The sequence below is a fragment of the Peromyscus eremicus genome, chromosome 4 (genome assembly GCF_949786415.1).
Source record: "Peromyscus eremicus chromosome 4, PerEre_H2_v1, whole genome shotgun sequence".
In the NCBI taxonomy this organism is placed as follows: domain Eukaryota; kingdom Metazoa; phylum Chordata; class Mammalia; order Rodentia; family Cricetidae; genus Peromyscus; species Peromyscus eremicus.
Genome location: NC_081419.1, coordinates 119492034 through 119509231, shown reverse-complemented (window position 1 = coordinate 119509231; position 17198 = coordinate 119492034). Strand labels below are relative to the sequence as shown.

Genomic DNA, 17198 nt, shown 5'->3' with positions numbered 1-17198 from the left:
GAGGCTGCTCTCTTGCCACTGAAATCCTGTCTGTAATGAGCAAGCAGCGAGATCTTTGAAATACTATATCCTGCTATAGCGTCCCCCAAGGGCTTGTAGAGCAATAGCCGTGGAAACTCAGGAAACACTTCCCCATTCAACATAGTCGAACCAACCTTGTTGGCACTCCACAGCAATTTGATGGTTAAGCAACTGGATTTCACTTCCTTCTGTCTTCTTCTAGAATCGGAACTATTTTATAGGTGTCTTTGGTCCCTTCACGTGTCGCTGAGAAGGGAGAACCATGGCTTTTCCTGATGGGAAAAGTCCCCTGCACTTCTGCAATTGTTTGCTCTTGATCTCTCCCCCACTAGCTGCACAAAATTACACGTTTTATCATAGGCTTCTTGAAGAACAAGAAAATATGCCCAGTCAACAGTCTTAATCTGGCTGTTCTTGGAACAAGACATCAGGGTTGGAATGGATTAGGCACCTTATGCGATTCCAGGATCCTGGTCTCTCAAGCAATCCCAAGACTCTTTCCTGCTCTAAGAAACTAAGGCTTGGCTACCTGAGAGTGGGAACAAAGAAGAACTGATATTCAAGTCACTCTTTTTGTACCATATTCTGTACAATCTATCTTTGGATGCTGAAGCTCTTTTCTTAACAAGTCTCTATCTAGAGGTACAGGTCTCCAGACGCTGCCTTTGATAGCTGGGTGGCAGCCACCTAGGGAAGTTATTTCATGGGATGAACTTCAGGATTCGAATGAAGGAACCTCTGAGGTTATGAACCAGCTAAAACTACCCCCTTTGTGCTGATCACATTTTATAGTTTAATTTTATAAATCAACACTGAATTATTTCTTATTTTCATTATCACAGTCTATGGTATGATTTGATATGAATGATCATTATCAGAGTCTCTGTATTAGTAGGAATTTTGAAATTCTACTGATCTCCCAGACAGTCATTTGCCCTCTAGCATAGCTGAAGCCTTTAGCAAAGATAAGTGGTGACGTCTCGGGGGGACAGTAACCTGAGCCAGACAAGTGTCATTAAGAGGCAGATATGGAAACCAGCCACTAGTTGAATGAGCAGCCTGTCACAAGATCAAGAACCACCCACATTGTTTGTCCATTAAAGACAGGAGTGGTACAACAAAAGATGACCAACTGAACGTGAGAAATGTCTTGTCTCACAGTTCTAGAGCTGAGAAATTAGACGTCAGGATGCCAGCAAGGCCACACTTGTCTAAAGATGCCAGGGAAGAATGGGCTCCTGTCTTCTCTCCCAGATTCTGGTAGCCACAAATTTTATATATATATATATACAAAGAGATATTCTACAGATACGAAAGCCATTGCTAAGAGCAGAGAGACAGACAAGAGTTGAATTGTAGGCCTACTTTCTTAAACTTTTGCATTGTAAACAAGTTTCTCTACCTTTCCATGTCTGGATTTCTACAACTTGAGGAAAGGGGAAAATAGAACTATTTCACAAGTACCATAGGGATGACACATGAGGTAGCCACTTCGTGGGTTTGTTAGCGTGCTGAAATGAGGCCATCAGGTGAGAAGGCCCAAGGAGAGAGGCCAGTTTATGCAATCAGTAAGTATCCTCAACTGCTGCAACTACTACCTGGCACATCTATCTCATTCAAAATGTCATGTGAACCTGCATGGGGCTCCAAGCTCAGCTTCATGCCCTACAATCGTGGCCTTCACACAGGGCTCAGTGTTTAAAAAGGGCTCCCACTGGGGGGCGAGGGAGGGGATCCTCATTAGAAAACCTAATGAGGTGAGACTCAAAACAACTGAGGGCTAACAGCAAGGAAGGTATGGGTGGTCCTGACAGGTCAGTTCAGGCAGAGCATCCGGCCTGGAGCAGGGCTCCAAAGGATGGATAGAAAGGACTTGGAGGCAGCTGGGCACAGACCTTCCTTGAAGAGCTGTGGTGGCAACTGAAGCTAAGAAAAGAGGTGGTAGATGGATGCTGTGCCAAAAGAAGTTTCTATAAAGATGGATGATATTAAATGATAGTTCCTGACTAGAGAAAGTGAGGGAATTGTGATTCAGGAAATCGAATGACAATTGCTGCAGGAAAATCCTTGACCCTAGACAGGAATATCAACTTCCCATCCACTGAAAAAGGAGGGAGGCAGAGCATAAGTATGCATGCAAATCAGAGACAGTCCTATAATGGTGGGAGTGACTGATGGTCCTCTAAATCAGTGGTTCTCAACCTTCCTAATGCTGCAACCCTTTAATATACTTCCTCATGCTGTGGTGACCCCAATGATAATATTTGATTGCTACTTTATAACTGTGATTTTTTGCTACAGTTATGAATCCTAATGAAAATATCTGATATGCAGGATATCTGATATGGTACTCCAAAGGGGTCAAGACCCACAAGTTAAGAACCACTGCCCTAAGTGACTCATTGTTGCTCAACAAATTGTTCGAGCAAGAGGAGTCAGGGAAAAATAATGACAACCCTGAAGGTGAGTGGCGCCACTCCGGGTTGGGGTCCAGGACTGCATGTGAAAGAGAAAGGTGGCTGAATGTCAGCATTTGTCTCTTTCTGCTTCCTATCGATGGATGCAGTGTGACTGATCACTTCCAGACCCTTGTCATGATGCATCCCCTGGAACTATCCTTGTCATGATGTGTCCCCTGAAACTGTGAGCCAAATAACCCTTCTTTCCTTAAGCTCCTTTTGTAGGGTATTTGGTGGCACCAAGCATGTAACTAACACAGTATATGAAGATTCTGAAACAAAATTGTATCATAGTTTGGGCAATTTTCCCAGTACACACACATACCAGTTTCCTCAGACAAGCATGAAGGCACAACTTTAGTCCCAGCACTCACTCAGAACAGAGGCAGGTGTATGAGTTCCAGGCCAGTCTGGTCTGCATAATGACATTCTGCCTCAAAAAAAACAAATAAACAAAACGAGCAGTTTCCTCAAAGGCAGTTTTGTTAAATTATAGTAACATTTAACCATATACCTGATTACATACTTGTGCTATCTTCAGTTAGTAAACTTTAAAAACTTTCATTTCTGCTTCTGGAATGATTTTTTTATTAAGTAATCAAGGGCCTATGGTCTTAGCTCTCGGGGAGAGCACTTAATATATACGAAGTCCTAGATTCAATGCTCAGTGCAAAAAAGCACCTCAATAAATGAAAACATCATAGCCCAGTGTGATGGCACACACTGGTAATCCCAGCACTCAGGAAGCTGAGGCAGAAGGATTAGGAGTCCAAGGCCAGCCTGCATGCTACATAGCAAGACCCTATCTCAAATAACCATATCAAAAACAAACATAATAATCTTGAAGTTGTGAGTGCAGCTCAGTAACAGGATGTACACTGAGCAGACACAAAGCCCTGGGTTCTGTTCCCAGCACTTCCCCTAACATCATAATCCCTGAGAAATATGAAGCCTTAGGGTCTAGTCAGACTCTTTCTGGGAGACCTGAGTGCACTTTTCCTGGAAGCTTTTTTATACTTATACTGTACTGTCTTTCATGAAAAAAAATAAGTAATCCTCTAGGATGATTCCAATCAACTGTAGGCTGTGGGGAAACCGTAGCTAAAACATCATCCCATCCTCCTGTGCTCTCAACATTCTCTCCTTGTAGTTGCTAGTTTTCTTCTTTTTGCAATTCCTATTTGTATGGTTCTTGATTCTTAAACTAAGTAAAAACAAAAAAACCCACTGGTGGGGCATGAAGAAGGAATGGATTCCTACATTATATCAACGGCCCTAATTATACCTTATCATGGTGTTTCCCCTGCAAGACAGTATTTTAAATCTCATCTGACTGTGTGTTCTGCCACATTATTCTGCTCTCTGTGTCTCAAGAATTACTCCGGCTGATGCAGGCTCAGAATAGCAGATGCATGAAATTCTTACTAATACTTTATTATTGGTATACTCTTCATGTTTAATCAACATCCCTTGGTAACAATGCGCTTCATTTCTGAAGCCTCCTGTGATTGGTTACTTTAAAGCGATTTGCACATCTGGCTCCTATTACCAGAGCCTATCAGAGATGAAGAGGGTAACAGGTGAACAACACAGAGAGGACAGAGGCAGGAAAACAAATACAGACTCAGAGGATCATGTGAATGCATGGAGTAAAGACCTGGCAGGAACTGGTCTGGGGAGTGAAGGTGTGCACTGCTAAGCCCTGGCATGATTACAAAACTCTCCTTTTGATCTTTACGTTCTCTGGTATCCTGGATAGATCTATAGTTCTCAATGCCTCTGTTTTATACCTCATCGGTTAAGTTTCAGGGAAAATGGAGCCAATAGAAATAGAAATGGAGAGCTGGTGTATGGCTCAGTGGTGAAACACCTGCCTGGTTTGAGTAAGGACCTGCGTTTGATCTCCAGTATCAATCTTCATCATCATCATCATCACCACCCTCTTCTTCCTCCACCCCGTGTGGCAGCTCAGCAGGAAAAAGGCACTTGCCACCAGCCTAACAACCTGAGTTCAATCCCTAGAATCCATGGTGGAAGGACATAACCAACTTCGTTCTTTGACCTTCACATGACCACACATGCCTACATACATTCACACAAAATAATGAAATAAAAATCAAACTAAATTAGAAAACAAAACAGATGCTGTTTCCCAAAAAGGATATCTGCATACCCACAGTCATCTCATTTTATACATAGTGGGAATATATATATATATATATATATATATATATATATATATATATATATAGTACTAAAGGGATAAAAATCTGTATCAGATTTGTCAGAAACAAACATAGCCTAGAAAGATTAGTCTCTGGCTGCCTAGTGTAGCCATTCAGGCACCAGGAAGCCATCTATGTTGTCATGATTTGGATCTTCACTTTCCCCAAGACCTATGTACTAATGACTTAGTACTTTCCCCAAGACCTATGTACTAATAATGACTTAGTTCCTAGCCCCTAATGCTATTAGGAGGAATATAAGGTAGGAGGAGACAGGAGCTCAGTCTCTTTCAGTCTGAGGATTCCTAGATGTAAGAAGTCTCTAGTGGCTCCTGCTCTGCTTCTCTGATCTTTCAGCTTTCACCCTGATATCTGACTCTAGGTTTTTATTAAGACCAATTAGGATTCATGCTACAGTGGAAGCTTTAGGAGTGGAACTTAGTGACAGGCAGTTAAGTCACTAAGGTTATCTTCTTGAAGGGAGGAGTACTAGGTCCCCAGCTACTGTCTCAGTCTCAATCAACTCCCCTACTCCACTCCACACACACACACACCACACGCACACACACACTTGCATGCATGCCCGCATGCCCGCATGTCCTCATGCACACTTTCTGTCTTCTACAAAGTGAGCAGCTTTGCTTTACAATGTGAGTTGTCTTGCCCCAGACCTAAATGATGGGGCCAATCAATCATGGCCTGGAACCTCAGAAATCACAAGCCAAAATAAACTTTTTCTCCTAAGTTGACACAGCAACAGACAGCTGGTAGGAAGAAGGTCTTGTATCTTGTACCAGCAGGGGGTCAGTCAGAAGAGAGGAAGAAGGGGAACTATTGGTGACTACCCACCCTGAACCATTAAACAAGGCTAAATCCAGGCACCATAAACTCTGGCAGGATCTCAGCAGGAATAAAGACACTCAAAGAGAAGAGACACTTCCATCCCTGTTTAGCTATCCCATTATTGAAAACAATGTACCCCAAGAAACTGGAACTTCCCCAGGAGTCTCACACACCAGAAGAAGGAAAGAGTGCCAGCCCAGCTGGAGGAAGAAATTCCATACAGTTCTCACTTGTCAGACTACCCTTCCAGAGAGACTATATCTGTGACAACGATGGGTGGGACCACACCTTGACCAGGACTGCTTAAACATACCTCCTGTTATTTTATTACATCATGACTGAAGCCAGGTGCGTGAGTCATCGATGGACCTCTTTACTCTTCTCAAAGTGGCCACAATGGATAAATCTAGTTTCTCTTCTTTTCACCATTATTTGTCTCTTAAGGGTTGCCAGGGCCCCAATTCGGACTCTAAGAACTTCGTTACGGCAGGTGCTGCTGTGGTCAGCCCACACACCCTCAAGTCCCTCTGCCACGCTCACTCCTGCACATCTTCATGGTACGTCTCTACTGGGGAATGGCCCTCCCACTATGGGACTCCCTTTGCCAGTACAGAGAAGAGAGCTGAAGAGCTGGGCACAGCCCTCAGCGGAAGTCTGATGGAATACTCCAGGAAGCTCCCTCTGCTCTGGTTGTGCTCATGGGCCTATACTGTTTCCAGAACTTTCCTATGGCACAGAGCCAAGTTTCCCTCTGTGCAGTTGGCTAGGTGTGCATCCTTATCAGGCTTCTTTCCCACTTGGCTCCTTTTCTCTCCTCCCTATTTCTATTGTTCTATTCTGCCCATAGAACATTTCCTAGTCCATCTTCACCTTGGAGCCTACTTCTAGAGAACCTGGTCTAAGACAGAAAATTCTGCCAACTTGTTCTAGGTAAAGAAGGCTGATTCTTCATATATAATTTTAAAGACACACATCTGTATAGGACTCGGAGCATCTGTTTGTGGACTGGACTGTTCCTTCACAGACTTTCACCTCCTCCCCATGCAATAAAAATGTAATAATAATAATAATAAAAACAAAACAAAACCAGAAACCAGGAACTATTTCCCAGAAGGATAATGTGTATCTACTGTTCAAGGAATGATGTTGCCCAACACTGTCTTCTGTTTATCATGCACACATAAGTTATTGCCTCCCTTCCTGGCCTAAAAACCCTCAGAGGACCTGGCCCACATCCTCCTTATCTTTCTACATGCTTCACAGAGGCCAGCTGGAGTCCGGCGTTCTAAGCAGAACCCTGATAGGCTCTCTCTGTCCCGTCCCCCCGCCCTCCCTCCCCCCCCCGCCCTCCCCCCCCCCCCCCCGCCAGCCCCTCGCCCCAGGCACAATGCTTGCTGTTAAACTAAAACCAATGAATCCATCTTCTATCTTAGACATCTTCCACTGTGACCCTTCTCGAATGCTCAGGACAGGATTAAGTATCCCCCTTTTGTAAAAAGTCACATTACTCTTGAAATAAAAGCTATCTGAGTACCCACCCTGAACCCACCCTTTCTTAGCTTTCCCCTTAGAAATGACTCTGCCTCCAACCTCAGAGTCCTGTGGAAACAGATTAAGAAAAGGGGGTCATCGGTGCCATATTAAACTGCAGAGGGTTTCCTATCTTGTTTATGTCATTAGTGTAGTCTAAGGTCACTCCGTACACTGTTGAGGGAGAAATGCACTAGGCATAATTGAAGTATGAGATGTCCTGGAGGAAAACTGTGTATAATACTGGATACACACCATCTGTTAAGGCAGGAATCTCAGAATATAGGAAGAATGGGATGGGGTTCCCCGTGGACAGACGGCCACGAAAGGGACGCTACATGGAAGAGGGACAGCGGGAGAGCTGGCTGCACGTCATAGATCAGACCTCAGTTAACCTTAATGGGGAACCAACAAACTTTATGGAAGCCACTCTAAATGAAACATTGTCACAATTGGAGGGGTGCTCTCCTGTCCGCAGCCTCACCAATTGCCAATCCTTTCCTCCCCTTCCCTCCACAGAGCTGTCAGGCAGGTCTGGTGTCCACAGGGGTGGAGTGCTGTCCTTCCAACATCCGTCTAGCCAAGAGCAAGGGGCCTTCTACTGCTCCGCTCCCTACCCCAACCCTGTTGCTTGCCCACTAATGAAACCAGGACGTCTGTCATTGACTACTGAAATTTGGAATTTGGAACATCCCAGGAATCTCATGCTGGGAGAAGGGGAAGGCAAGAAGCTCTAGTGCCAACCGGAGGAGGAATTTGTCTCCTAGCAAGAGATCTTACAGTGTTTGACAACTTTCCAGGCCACCCTGCAAGAGAGAGTGGAGCTAAGACAGTGACAGCCACCAAGGGCAGGACCACGCCTCACCAAGGCTGCTTAGTTAAGCATACCTCTTTCTAGTCTATTTAAACTGAAACACGTCAGTAAAAACATGGCTTTGGGAGTCACACGACTTCTTTGTTTCTCTTCTCCAAGTGACCACGTAGAATAAATCTTTCTCTACTTTCCACTATGTCTCTTTAATTGGCTTGTAGCGAAGCCTAGGCTGTAAGGGCTCCCAGGGTCCAGACTTTAATCCGAACAACTTCAGGAATGCAAGCATGAAGACTTCATTCATTGAAAAGTATAACAACAAAAGTTTTCCAGTTGGAACTTAAAAATGACTCAAATTCTGAGAGTTCAGGCAGTTGGAAGATTACACACTAACACTATGCACTGTCACTCAGCCAGACCACCATCAGACCGAAGTTCATAGCAGAAATCAGAATAATTTTTGAGTTTGTTTCCCATTTGGAAACTAAAAGCTCATCAACATCATTTAAATCACTCTTACTGATGATTTAAACAAAACACAATATATCTTTATAACTGTTCCTACACAAAACCAAATCAGGGATTCCCAAGCAGAGTCCAGCAGCCTGGCCGGCATTCAGAGGTCCTTGAAACCATGAATTCTTGATGACAAGCAGGCTATCTTACCACAGGCTGGAATGTCTAGAGCCTCATTTTAAAACAAGATCTACCTTTATTTTCTTGGCCTCGTCCATAAAACAGCTATGTGTAAACTTTTACCAAACTACTAGGAAGTTGAAAACATTTCTGCTGTGAAATAAAAAGGTTGTTTAGCCAGGCAGTGGTGGTGCATGCCTTTGATCCTAGCACTTAGGAGGCAGAGACAGGCATATCTCTGTGAGTTCAAGGCCAGCCTGGTCCACAAAGCTAGTTCCAGGACAGCCAGGACTATTACATAAAGAAATTCTGTCTTGAAAAACAAAACAAAACAAAAAGTTGTTTAATCAACCATTCATTATAAATCAACCATTCATTAATAATCAATATTTATTATATCACCCTTTTGCGGATGGCTGTATCAATTTGTCCCTAGATTCTTGACACTTCTCTTGGTGGATATTAAAAATGCCTAGCCAGGGAGAGCCTGGGTCCTAAACAATCCCTACAGATGCTGATAAATAGCAGGTCGAATGCTCTGATCAGCACAGGCTCTTCCTGTCCTTTTCCACACACACCTTGGACATGAGCGTCCAGAACTCTGCTTTGACCTTCTTCCTGCCTGACCTGGAGTTTCACCCTGGAGAAGTTTCTCAACTCACTGTGCCCCAGTGACTCACTGTCCTGGTAACTCCTGTGCTTCCGATTGCTCACTGAGCGTTTCTGTATAGCTAGGTGATATACAGGCTCTTTAACTTAGCAGGTTAGGGCTTGAGGGATTGATCAGTCAGTAAGGTAACACCTTGCAAACACAAGCCTGAGTTTGATCTCCAGGATACATGTGAAAATGCTAATCCCAGTGCTGGGAAGAGAGACAGGAGGGTCCTTAGGGCTCCCTGGCCAACTGATCTAGTCTAACTGATGAACTTCAGGCAAATGAGAGATTCTGTCTCAAAGGAAATGGCCTACACACACACACACACACACACACACACACACACACACACACACACACTATTTTAAAAAGGGTGAAAGAGAACATAACAGTTTAAACATCATACCAAGAGCCACACATCCTGGTGGCACATGTCTATGATCCCAGCACTGACAGGCTAAGGCAGGATGACTCAATTCAAGGCAACTTAGTGAGACCCAACCTCAAAATAAAAATAAAGACAGGCTGCAGCTGCAACTCAGTGGTACACCACCGGCCTCATACTCAAGCCCCTGGGTTCAGCTGCTAGTGCTGGGGGAATAAAATCACATTCAGTATTTCTTCCCTACCATGCTCCCTTGTCAAACATCTAAGAGCATCTAAACACATGCCTGTGTGTACACGCACCCTACCCTAACACACACACACACACACACACACACACACACACACACACACACATGCCATGAACTTAGCTGATGATTCCTTATCCTTTGAGGCATTTTCTTCACCTCATCTGGGTACCCACCCCACCTGACAGAGAAGCTCATTCTTGCTCTTGACTTCAGGGATGTCACCCTGCTGAATGCATACAAATATCACTCTTAACAGACTTTGCAGACAAGTGACAACACTCAGTACTTATTGGAGATACAGAAATGTCACCATATCCATCTTTACCATGGTGTCAGTCCATAGTTCCCCTTTGAGTCTAAAATACTATCCTCTCTTTAGGTCTCTTAAGTTGCAATGGAGGCTGAATGGAAGGCTTATAAGGCTGTGAAAAGTTCCCCAAGAGTATAGTTCAGACTAACTTTGATTTAGAAACACCTGGCTTCCAACAATGGGTTCACAGGAACTGAGGGCTGCACCTCCCAGGTGAGGAATAGCAGCTGGAAACCCTTTGTTCCAAGTCTGAACTCCCCCGAAGAATGGCTGCTGCTACTTTTACATAAGTAAAGGCTAGCGCTGACATCCTAGAAAATCCACATGAGCAAGTGAGTGAACTGAAAACTCACTGAGTGGGTGCATCTTCCGACTCAGAGATTTGATAGACCTCAATGAAAGCACTTTCTGGCTGAATAGTGGCTCAATGTGTGTGTGTGTGTGTGTGTGTGTGTGTGTGTGTGTGTGTGTGTGTGGCCGGGTTCACCCCCAGCACTTCAAAAAACACGCCCAGTATAAGAACTCCGGGGTAGCCGGCTCATATGCACAAGTGGTGGTTTAAAGGGGGTGTCCCTTACAGTCTCAGGCATTTGAATGCTTGCCCTAGATGCTTGGGAGGGCTTAAGAGTTATGGCATTGTTGAAGGGAGTGTCACAGGAGGTCAACTTTGAGAGTTTAAAGACTTCTGCCAGAGTTGAGTTCACTCTTCTCTGATTCATGTTTAAGGTTTAAGATGTGAGCTCCCAGCTTCTGGCTCCTTCCACTACGCCTTCATCCACCATCATGGACTCTAAACCTTTCGAACACTTAGAGCTGGGCAGTCTAGCTGAGGTGAGAAGGCTTCCAGGCAGTCTCACAAGGCAGCTCCAGAGCCTCAGATCTAACTGAACCCTGGGGAATCGACTCCCATCAGTCAGAAGTACAGAGCAGGTAAAACAGCAGCTTCCAGAGTGAGTGGTTACTAGGCTTTCCTGAGATCCAGAATGTACATCCTTATCACCACTGTGAACACTGGATGGAGGCTACCCTTGGAAATTGACAAAGCTGGCAGCAGGTCTGGGGTTAAAAGTAAGGAGCATCTCTCCAGTTAGACTCCTTGGAACACAGTTGTTTCCAGAAGAAAGATCCTGTGTCACCACAGGGAGTTTGCAAACACGCCATATCATGGTATCATCCTAGAGTCCCTGTAAGCATTTCCCTAACAGGTTACCAAGCCATTGTCTCTCTAGTGAATCTCCTGCTCTAGGTTGTGATGTTGCAGTCTGGGCAAATCCTTTGGGGTGCAGCTGGACCTGTAGGCTGGCCTCCCTTGGTGTTCTGACCCTTTTGGGCCTCCATATCCTCATCTACAAAATGTGATTTGGATTGTGTGAGAAACAATTGAGTTACTATCTATAAAAATAAAGGTCTATGAAAACATTATCTGCTTCCTTCAGAGCCATTACCCTCCTAAGGTATACTTCCTGCTATGTACTCCTCAAAGTGCTTTAAAAAAAGGGATACTCTGGTTCATTCATTCATTCATTCATTCAACCCACACTCCTTTAGTGGCAAGTCACAAGGGTTAGGATTTGGCTTTGGGAAGCTCACTGGCAGTGAACAAGTAGAATTCACGGCATATGCATTGGGAATGATATCACACACACACACACACACACACACACACAATTCTAGTGGTGGTGGTGGGGCCTCACCAGGCAAAGAAGGAAGAAGGCAGGGCAAACTTCTTTACTGAAACCACTAAAATCCTTGAAGAATCATTAGACATCTTGGATAGACCAACAGGGGTTGGACATGTTATGTTATAGGATGTACATGAAGAATGGGCCTAATGATGGGGTCCTCTTAAAGGTCCCCTGATAAAGAAAAGCATGTAGCTCTGTCTCCAAGAAGAAGAGGAGAAGGGCTGAGTTAAGTAAGAAGGGAGCAAAACAACTCTTTTTTTGGCTTTTCGAGACAGGGTTTCTCTGTGTAGTTTTGGTGCCTGTCCTAGATCTCACTCTGTAGACCAAGCTGGCCTCGAACTCACAGAGATCCACCTGGCTCTGCCTCCTGAGTGCTGGGATTAAAGGCGTGCACCACCACCACCCAGCCAAAACAACTCTTTACAGTAGCTATGGGCCATGACTTTGGAGAGGTACTGGGGAGGGTCCCCTTGGAGGAGGACGAGAGCTGCTGGGGTAATATCTTGGTTGCTTTTCTAATGTTGTGATAACATGCCATGGCCAAGGCAAATTACAGAAGGAAGGGTTTATTTGGGGCTTACAATTCCAGAGGGATAGGAGTCCATCACCACAATTCAGGGAGCGTGGAGGCAGGCAGGCAGATATGGTGCTGGGGCAGCAGCTGAGGACTCACATCCTGACCCACAAACAGGAAGCAAAGAGCACCCTGGGAATGGCATGACCTTTGAAACCTCAAAGCCCATCCTTTTGACACACCTCCTCCAACAGGGCACATCTCTTCTGAATCCTTCCTAAACAGTTCCACCAACTAGGGACCAAGTATTCAAACATATGAGCCTGTGGGGTCCATTTGTATTCAAACCACCACGGGCATCATCTCTCAATAAGCACTTGCATCCCCCTAGAGGGAACTCATTACTCTGAGAACCTATTTGCACATGAGGGAATTCCTTGTTGCTGGCCGTTCCTCTCCATCATGTCCCCCAACCTCAATGACCTAGAACAAACCCCAACCCAAAAGCTCCTGTCAATACCCTTCTTCTCAAATCCTAAATATAAAGGCTCCTTGCTGCCCACCCCCCTCAAATCCCCTTGTCCCCTAAAGGAGGCAAAAGCATGAAGAATGTGAAAGTCCAGAGCATAGGGAGTCTGAGGCCAGGAGAAAAATGAGCTCCTTATCAAAACATCCTCCCTATCCTGAAGTAGGGGAAAGGTTAATAAAAGCTCTGCAGTCAATAAACAAGACTATGCCAAAAGTCCAAGTTGCCCCAAATGATGCATGCCATTGTCAACCCTCATAAACTACAGAACAGGGACAAATAGGGATACTGGTCCCACTGAACAATAATGCCAGGACATAACCAGCATCTGTATTTTAAATGTTGACATTTTGCTCATCAAGGATGTTTTAAAACAAGTTTCTTTTTAAAAGCATTGTGCTGAAGTTACTATTTATCTTAATTTCCGAGTGTTGCCAAGTGTTTACATTTCTTCAATATTTACAAGGTTCTGTTGGTGGACAGACCATGTTCCTATGAAACCACAACGCCTCTAAGCTCTGCAAGGAAGCGCGGCTGCACTGTGTGCAGATTGCTGGTTGCCTCTGCAGAACTAGGAAAACCCCAGGGACTCCAGGGCTCTGAGAAGAGAGGCGCCTCTCAAGGCCCAAAGGCCGACCTTGCCTTGTATTTCTTGGCAATACTTCATCCACTTTCCAGCTGAACTTCTGCGAACCTTGCAATCCCGGGGCCGTCGCCATAGCAGGAAGGTAGATGCCACGCTCCTGAGAGCCCTGGCTAAGAGTGGAGTACCAGCCCAAAGGGAGACACTCCCCCCGCTCCCCCCCTCCCCCCCCCCGCAAGCTTTCAAGTGGGAAAATGGCCCCGTCTCTTCCCAGCTGGAACCCAGAAATCCTGCACTGGAGACTGCAATGCCCTCAATCACTATGACAGTCCCAGTACCTCCTGCCAGGACTTGTTGACCCTTCTGCTCCACGGTAGGGGGTAAGCATCGGATCACAGCGTGAGCTCTGCACCGAAGCAGTATGACTGTTGAGGTTTGACTTGCCAGCACAGGCATATTTGACACCCGGCAGGTGGCGTCGCAGGTAGAGTTTAACAAAGGTCCCCACCTCCCAGCTCCGGTGTGCGCGGGCGTGACACGCACACACATACACACACCACACACGCACGCACCTGCACCACCAGTCATCTCGCCCACACCCTCGGTGGCTGCCCACTACCCAACCCCTGCAAAGGTCAGTCGAGGACACCCAGTGATCCTCCCTGGTTCCGACCCCGGAATGTCACCCTGCCTCAAGTTCTAGCGTCCTGACTCGCCTTTGCTACCCCCGCCCTCCACTAGTCCGGCAGGACCGCTGAGGACGCCAGTTGGTTGGTTCTCTCCTCCTAATCTCAAGAGACAGCAGAACATTGGGGCACTGCACCTCGCGGCTGGTACCCGGTTCTCCCCACTGGAGGTGGGGTCTCCAATGCCGCCGCCCCTTACCTCGCGCCCTTGGTGCAGATCCCGGAGGCGGGGGTGACCGGCAGGTCGGTGACTGAGCGGGGCTAGGATTCCCCGCCCTGGAGGAGGAAGAGAAGGCCAAGGGGCGGAGGGGCGTGGCTGGGGGGGTTAGGAGGAGGGGGGAGGGAAAGGCTTTGTGTCTGCCTCCGCCCTGCCCCTTCAAAGATCCCCTCCTCCCAGGTCTCCTCCCAGCTTCTCTGAGACCCAGTGGGGGCGAGCCGGTTGGAGGTGAAGAGCAAGGCGCCTGCGCGACCCCTGGTCCCGCCCACCCTCGGGCACTAATCGGGTTACCAGGAACTCTCAGGCTGGGACGTGTAGGACCGAATCGAAAAGTTTACCTAACCCGGAGCAAACTTGGCTGGACCCACCCCGACCGTCCTGGCTCCACCCGGTTCCCTCTGCGCTCCCCACCACTGCCTGAGTTTGTTTCTGGGAGGTTTCCCCTTTCTCCTTTCTTTCTCGGATGAGTGCTCACACCTCCCTTTATACCAATTTTGGATTGCGGGAAGGGGCCGCACGGACTGGAGAAGTTCAGCTGCCAGGGTCCCGGGGATGGGGTTGGGGGTAGGGGTTGTAGTGTGGGGCACGGTTTCCAGCCTGGGGTCAGCGCTGGCCACTGCCGCCCAGGTTTGAGTGTGTGCTGGTCACCCTGGGCACGCACCATGGGGAGGTGGGATGGAGTTGGCCCTGCAGTCCGAAGTCTAAACCCTGCTGATGACCAAGCAGAAAAGAAGGAAAGGAACGACGGTGATCCTGTGTGCCTAGCTGGCAATTACCTAAGTGCTAAGTAGCCGGTGTCACGTGTCACAAAGGGAACCGCTAGGGTGTTCAAAGAGACCCGTGTTTTGCTCAGAATTGGAAAAGGAATCTTTATGTTTGTTTCCTTCCTCCTACGGCAAAGGATGGGTGTTGGTGAAAGGAGGCATCTAAAAATTAAAAAAAAAAAAAGTACTTATCAATCACCAGGAATCTAGCACCAGCAAAACCTAAGCCACCGACTGCACTCCTCTTTGTGTGCCAAATCCCGTTTAATAATTTAGTAGCCGCGGTGCACCCGGCGTGTTCTAAGCTTGAGATGTGTGGGACAATAAATCATCTGCCCTGCTCTGGTGGCTATGATATGCAGAGGGCTAAGGGTGGGCTGGCAGGAGGAAAGCCGCGCACACCACCGGCACATCACTGGGATGTGACACTCAGAGACCAGCGCTGAAGAAAAAGACAAAGGACGTCATGGATACCTGCAGCCCTAGTGAATGGCCCAGGTTATAGAATGAAATAGGACCGACCCCGCCTGTAGGTGTTGCTTGGGGAAAAAAAGGGAGCTGAGCAAAGATTCTCTGTGAGGAGATGTGTGGAGCAGAGGCTCTGGGGGGAAAGATGGAAGTTGAAGCAAATTTGAGCAGTGGGTTCCATGATTGATGCAGCTGAAACCCTCGATGTAGAAACAGAGAAGGAAACAGGCTAGAGAGAGAGAGGCAGGTAGCACAGAGCATGCTCCCAGCCCGCAAGTGGGAGAGAGGCACTTGGAATCCCAAGGTTTTGAAGGGAACACTGAGAGGTCCTAGGACAGAGGTTCTCAACATGTGGGTCGCGACCCCATGGGGTTTTGCATATCAAATATTTACATTATAATTGATAACAGTAGCAAAATTACAGTTACAAAGTAGCGATGAAATAATTTTATGGTTAGGGGTTAGTTACCACAACATGAGGAACTGTATTAAAAGGTCACAGCATTAGGAAGGTTTGAGAACCACTGCCCTAAGAGGTTGGCTATGTGAGCAAAAGGAAGGTGTGAACAAAGTGACAGTGCCCCTGTCTCTCCCTTTCTCGGCCTCATTCAGCCTCAGAGGGTCTGCTTTAATAGACAGTGAGCCCCAGGTTAGTGCTGGCCTCCACCCCGCACTCATTCTTCCTGCTTACCCTCTTACGAAGTTCCCTGGACAATGTTTCCTGAAGAGACCGATAAGGGTCTTATCCCTTCAGGAAACTGGGGTCCATTTTGTCCTGCTCTTCCCTCAATCTGGAAAATGTATTTTAGTGTAGGGATCTGTCTACCTATGGAATCCCTACAGAGGGAATTCTAAATGGACCATTGCCAGCATAGACTTCTTTAGCGTATTTCAAGATGGCTGTTCATAGGGGCTGCAGACTCGGGGGGATAGCTCTGAAAAGCTGTACTGTGGGGGGGAACTTGCATCTATAATGTGGGTATAGAGTCGTTGCAAAGGAGCTTTTCACTGGAAGAAGAGAGTAGGGTGACACCTGGCCCAGAGTGGCTTTCTGATGACTGTCAGTTGGGGGAGCGTAACTAGCTAGAAGAACTTCCTTCACTGCATTTAGATCTCTTCTGCCTTCTTTCCAACCTTACTCCACTGGCTAAGAATGCTATTGTAGCTTCCACTGCCTACCTCTTTCTGCAAGTTTTGCACTTGGTACATGGGACATGTTTCTACACATTCGTAAATTCATATGCTTTTTTCTCATTAGCGTGTTTATCATCAGTTAATTTTGTGGGCCAAAATTGCTGAAGCTTCAGAGGGAAAAGAGAACACAAGACTTTCCTATAGTGCTACATTCTAAATACCGCTGTGAATACTTAGGCTTCAGTAACAAATCTGACTATACTGCGATCTGTCCAAATTCTGTGAGGGGGTGGGGAGAGAAGGAGAGAGAGAGAAGGGATGGAGCAGTGTGATGCCTGCCCTTAGTTCCTCTCATGCCTTTGCTTCCTGTTTGGCAGGTTTGGCTCACCACCCAGGGGCCCTTTCAATGCACACTCTCAGGTCACTGTTGTCAACAGAGAACCAGCTAGCCAAGATGATGTCATTTCTACTGAAGTTGTTTTACCCTTGACTTGAT

General features: G+C 46.5%; 1 protein-coding gene across 1 annotated transcript in view; it reads right to left on the bottom strand.

Annotated features, from left to right (window-relative positions):
* Rin2 (Ras and Rab interactor 2) overlaps nt 1–14451 on the bottom strand; it is a 209086-nt gene extending 194635 nt beyond the window's left edge. The window contains exon 1 of the mRNA XM_059261566.1: nt 14319–14451. The gene's annotated coding sequence lies outside the window, so the exon portion shown is untranslated. The remainder of the gene's footprint in view (nt 1–14318) is intronic.
* Between the last annotated feature and the right edge of the window lie 2747 nt (nt 14452–17198).